Here is a 6,252-nt window from a genome sequence, read left to right as displayed (position 1 = left end):
GTACACATTAGACAACATATCATATTATTAGTTTTAGAGGAATGGCAAAGTAGGTAGAACATAGTCCCATCTTCTCTTATCTCTCTTTTCTGCTGGCTTTGTAAAGTCCAAACCAGACTCAGACGAAGGGCAGCCTCCAGTGTGCTGTACTCCAGCACGGTCGCCGACCTTCATTTGAATGTTTTGCCGAGGGAGAAGAGGGAGGGAGTAAACGGGGATGCAAATACAATGAAACAAAAAAGGCAGGAAAGCGGGAAATAAATACATAACTTATTATGTTTAAGCCAACCTCTTGTATTATCTCTAACTTTAACTTGAAAAGAACCACAAACGTCGATACCTAGATTGTATTACATATATAGGTTTTACATTGTCACTGCTCTTTTAAGATACTTTATTATCCTGCTTTCAGCAATATCAACCTCGTGCTTAAATAAGAAATCATTCAAATGAAAGGAACTAGGCAGTCTATACGAAAAATCGCCATGAGCTGGGTTCTCCTGCCTCCTTCTGAATTGAGCTTGATGAGTTCGATACCTATGATTACAAAGAATGTACTTGCCTCTCCACATTTCATACATTGATGTTGATACTGCCACGTCTCCAGCAACTACATTACTTTGGCTCCAAGGAAGTATATCTTCACTATTTGATGCAACATCCTTACCCTTATTCTCGTCCTCATACACAAGTTCGATTCCAAACTCCTTTGTCCACAAACCACACTTCACTGAAACGCGGATTTCTTCCCCACCCTCCAGTTCATTGTCTCTGAAAGTCCAACGGCTTAGCCACAACATGTCTTCGTTCTCTTTGGGAATGCCCATTGTGACGGGGGAATAGGTCCACATACGATCCTTGGTCTCATTACTCACTTTAAGAAACTGTTCACTGGCAACCTGTACACCACCCCTATGATCCGGTTGTCGTGCGTATAAAACACATGCGTTTAGGCCTCGGATCTTGAGATTAACACCTGAAGGTATAATGACTGACAACACGGAATTACCCATGCTCCTGTAGCTGAACCAATTTGGAATCTCGCTCCCACAAATGTGAATGCTAAATATGCCGCATTCCTTTAATCCCTGTTTCATAGAGAGAATTTATTCAAACAATTACAAGCTAGCAGTTGATTTTTAAGCTGTTCAATCGTTAAACTCCAGTGTCATATTGAATTTTGATTTTTTTTTTAAATCAATATATGTACGAATATACTATAAATAATGTATAGAAAGGGAAAATGAACCTGGAGGGGACACTTCTTGGTTGTATTTGTCAAGTAGTTGATCATTTCGGCCTCAGATCTTTCGGTGGATTCCAAGTTGAACAAGCCCATGTTTCTTATCAGATCTATGTCAACACTGCTCAACAGTTTTATCTCGAACAATCCTTGAGCTTCAACTAATTTCTTACAATACCAAAAACTTTTACACAATGACCTGAAAATGTTTGGTAAATTTGTTATTCTTTTCAATGATGTACAATGATTCGCTTCCAATCTTGTTAAACTTAAGGGGAGCTCTGGAAGTGTTTGAAGCTTTGTGCAACCTTCTAGCAGCAGAGTTTGGAGCATAATAAGATCCTTCATGTTTTGTGGTAGGTTCAGAATTGGGTTTGCAGATAGATCCAAATGCTTCAACGCCGATAAGAAACCAAGATCACTAGGAATTTCTGATAAATTGCAGTTGGCAAGACTTAAGCTTCCTAAAGAATGTGGTAAACTTTTAAATGAGAAACCGGTCAATTCAAGATTTTTCCTTGGTAATATCCACGACACGATAGATTGCCATAATTTAGCTGATAACAGGTTGAATTTCTTTGTAGCAATAGATGAGGAGTGTTCCTCAGTTGTTGCTTTCGTGTTGGAATGGAGACCAAGCTTTGAGCAACCGGAAAGAATGAGGTCCTGAAGAGATCCCAACCTACTAACACTTGCTGGAATCTTCATGAGATTTTTGCAGTCCCTTAGATTCAATAAAACAAGTTTCTCTAAGTCTCCAACTGACTCATCGAGCTCGACCAAATTTATGCAATCTTTAAGAATTAGTCTCTCAAGGTTAGGGAGTCCCGACATGTCAGGGGTTGTTTTAAGGCCGTGCGAATGACTGAGATTGAGAATTTTCATCCATCCAAGAAACTATAAAAGAGAGATGCAAATTAAGGTTCATGAGTATAGTATTTTCCATTAGTACGTGTACGGGTAATGCACGGAGACTAAATTTGTAGACAAAATTTTGTAAACTAAATGACATGAAGTGGATTGGATTATTACTTAAACGTTGATAAACGTGTTCATTCCTATTTATGACACATCATTTAGTTTGCCTAACATTACCCGTATGTGTACAATCTGTGTGGGTGTGTGCGTGTGTTTTTGTGTCTGTGTGGCTCAGAGAGAGAGAGAGAGAGAGAGAGAGAGAGAGTATTGTACCCTGGTTCCCTTCCAAGCAAGTTCCAGGCTGCTATTCCGCAAGTCAAGAACAACTAGATATTCCAAGAAAAAATTGGCTGGTATTGATTTTAAAGGAAATCCTCGCCAAGACAACCATGTCAAATTTTTTGGAAAATCTTCAAAGTCTCCATTGATTTGGACATTATTGAGCAGGAGAAGCTGAAGATTATTCATCCCTGTAAATGCCTCTGTTTTGAAGTCCATCTCATTTGATGTAGAACGTTGAGCTAAATTTGTTGAGGAAAAGCTCAATGCAATTGATTTCCAAGAAAAGTAATCAATCCGACGACGTCTTGAAGCATTTCCTTCATAATCCTCAACATGGCATCGTTTTCTGTTACTTTTACCAAATAATGTCTTATAAGACTCATCTTCCATCAACACGGGCAGGTCGAGCATGAGGCCCTAAACCTTTTCTGTACCCTGCAAACAAATCAGACCATTCCATTAGTAGCATGGCACACAACACAATTGCAAATGTACCTAAAACTGAACTTTTTTTTTTTCTTACAGTTCTTTTTCTCAAAATGTTAAAGGCATCTTTATGCCACACTCTACTACGTTTTCCGGGATCTTGAGGTGATTCTTCCCGAATAATTCCCCTTCCCATGTCTCTAAGCAAGTGATGCATGCCCAACCTGTTGTCTTCATTGTCGATTTTTACGAGACATCTGTCTAGCAGATTTTGAATTCCAATCCTCGTGTAAAAATCAAGGCTGTCCAGTACTGTAATTGCAAAATTCTTCTCCTTTCCAATGATGAAACAGGCTATGTGGAGGAATAAATTTTTGTCATGATCATCTTGTAGAGAATCATAGCTTATTTGAAGAACTTTTTGAACTTTGCCATTTGGAATTTCGTATAACTTTTGTAATGCACTTTGCCATACATCTACTTCTTTCCCAGACAAGGAAGACCCGAGAACTTGAAGAGCTAACGGAAGCCCTCCACAATGTTTTACAACAGATCTCGAAAGTTCTATGTAACCTTCAATTGGATGGGATTGTCCGACGGTATGCCAACTGAAAAGCTCAAGTGATTCATACTCATTCAATTCCTCAACCTTGAACATTGCATGATCTTCATGTGCCCTTAACAAATTTTCGTGTCTCGTTGTTATGATGATTTTACTTCCTGGATAAAACCATTCCCTGATTCCAAGAATTGCGTTAAATTGATCCAAATTGTTCACATCGTCAAGAACAATAAGAACTCTTTTGTAACATACAGCATGTTTGATCTTGATTATTCCTTCATTTGTGCTGTATATTTTATTTGCTTTCCCCTTTTGGATATCCGAAAGAAGTTTCCTTTGCAAGCGAACGAAACCATTGGGTTGTTCTGAAGTTTCTCTAATATCTGCAAGAAAACTGCTACTTTCAAATCTTGCATGGTTGAGGTTATAAGCAGCTTTGGCAATGGTGGTCTTGCCAATTCCACCCATCCCATATATCACAGCTACACCAACATCATTTGATCCGTCTTCTAACCACATGTTTATGCCTCGCACACGATCGTCTATACCAACAGCATATGGGGCAACGTTCAATGCTTTGGGGTCTAATTTATTTCCAATCTCTTTAACAATATCTTGGATAAACTGCGATTCGTACCTATGAATTATTGATCACATCAAAGTACAAAAAGAACAATAAGATCATTGTTGCAATAATTTGATGAAATATTATCAGTATGAGAACCTCCTGCTAGTACAAATTGAGTGTGCTGATCATTATGTCATAATTATAAGACTTTAAAACATGTCAATTTAAATTCAAGAAAAATCTTATACTTTCGGAAAGTAATTACCTATCTTCCAAAACCATCCCTGCCAGATCCGCAACATCTCTAAGTGCTCTTCTCCACTCCTCCACCTTATCCATATCCTCCTTGAAACGCTCTTCGTGTCTGCAAAATGCTTCTCCGAAGCTCCCAGTCTGTTTCCTGACATGGGATGGATCCACATCATAGAAAACCGGCATAACAAAATGTCCATCATCACTTCTTCTTCGTTCCATGATCTTTGCGAGTTCATCCAAGCACCACCTAGAGGTTGCATAGTTCTCGGAGAAGACGATTATTGATACTTTTGACTCGTTTATTGCTCTGTGCAACTCTGCTGCAATATTCTCTCCTCTCTCAATTTCATCATCATCTCTAAAGGTGTGGATTCCTGCCAGCTCCAAAGCTCGGTAGAGGTGATCGGAAAATCCCTTGCGGGTATCTTCACCTCTGAAACTCAAGAATGCATGATAGCTACACCGGTAAAAGCATGAAGAACCATCATGCAGCCGCATAAGGGTTATAGCAGCAGCCATTGACCTAGCAATGAATGATGAAGAGCTTACATTTTGCAGTTTTCTAGCTAATATTTCACAATGAAATGTCCCAACAGAATAAAATAAGAAATTGATAGGTAAGGAGGTAGGAAATTTCTGTCATCCTATGTGTTTGAACTTTCAACCAAATAAATAAAAACAAAATTTTAAAAATTAGCACAAACTTTGCTGTCTCGTCTGAAGCCAATTTATCATTGACTTTGACTTTCTTTTTTCTTTTGGCAACATGTATTTTGTTGTTTTTCAATTGCAAAGGCATCAATTGTTTTCCAAAGACTGAAAGTCCTACAATTTAAATTACATGTTGTTCATTTCACAAGGTTGGCCGTATACATTTAAGGTTTCCTCATGTCCACTGCATTTGTCCTTTTTTGTGTGGCTTAAACGCAAACGCTAATATATTTACGACTAAGGTGTGAAGAATAAATTGGTAGAACTCACTATTCATGACATTCAAATTTATGACATCTCACTTACAAATGAAGAAGAATACCATCATATCTTAATACTAAGTAGAAACCCTACAATCTTTAAGAGGCTAAAAAAACTCTAGTAAGTAGCTAGATAGGTACCTCGAGGAATATATAAAATCCATACCTGATGAACTAAAACCTTGTTTGTTAACTCAAACCTGATAACCCGTCAATCTCGTGTTAGGTTCATGTCATGTCAAAACCTACCGCCCCTAGTTTATTACATATCTAGATCCCGTCATATATGGACATAGGACTAGTTTGGTAAACATGATTGAGTTGGAATGGAGAAGTCTCAAATTTCAATGTATATTGAACGTGAAAATGAATGAATTTTCATTTGGAGGGATTAGGATAGGATTAGCTATTAAGGAAATTCATCCCTTCTAATCCCACCACTTTTAAAAACGACTGGAACGGATACGTTTATTTCATCGAGTAATCCATCTTTTATTCTCCTAGGCGGTTATAATTTTATAGTTTCTCCCTTTAACATACCTTTAGTTTAGCGGGTTATCCATTCTTCCAATCAAGAGTACCAAACGAGCCCATGAATTATTACACAGATGTATTACCAAATACTAAGATACACTATATATATGAGGAAATCGGCCAATATTTCAAAACTCGACAGATGTGTATATGGGAAACAGTTGTGTGTAGAAGTTCCGACATGTAACAAATAACAGGACCAAATATAAAGTTCCTACATCAATGATGTCTTATTGGAGCTAGGCACTCATGTCATATGCTAAAACCATCATCTTTGCACTCTTGTACTCAAAAGAAGCTTGTTGTGTCGAAAGTGCACAAGCTAGTAGCTAAACATGAAGGTAAAGAGCTACTATAGCTAACCTATAAGTTTGCAAACGATAAATTACTCGTATGTTCTGTAATATCTGCACTTTGCAGAAATGACAATTTAAAACAAAATATGAGAGAGAGAGAGAGAGAGAGTAGCTAGTTACCTGGTTATTGCCGCTGC

The 6,252-nt window shown here is 37.9% G+C and overlaps 1 pseudogene; it reads right to left on the bottom strand.

Moving 5' to 3' along the window:
• Nucleotides 1-270: 270 nt before the first annotated feature.
• On the bottom strand, nt 271-6,199 carry LOC126628063 (disease resistance protein RPV1-like; annotated as a pseudogene).
• Between the last annotated feature and the right edge of the window lie 53 nt (nt 6,200-6,252).

Source organism: Malus sylvestris, chromosome 7 (assembly GCF_916048215.2).
Source record: "Malus sylvestris chromosome 7, drMalSylv7.2, whole genome shotgun sequence".
In the NCBI taxonomy this organism is placed as follows: Eukaryota; Viridiplantae; Streptophyta; class Magnoliopsida; order Rosales; family Rosaceae; genus Malus; species Malus sylvestris.
This window is presented reverse-complemented; position numbering and strand designations above follow the sequence as displayed.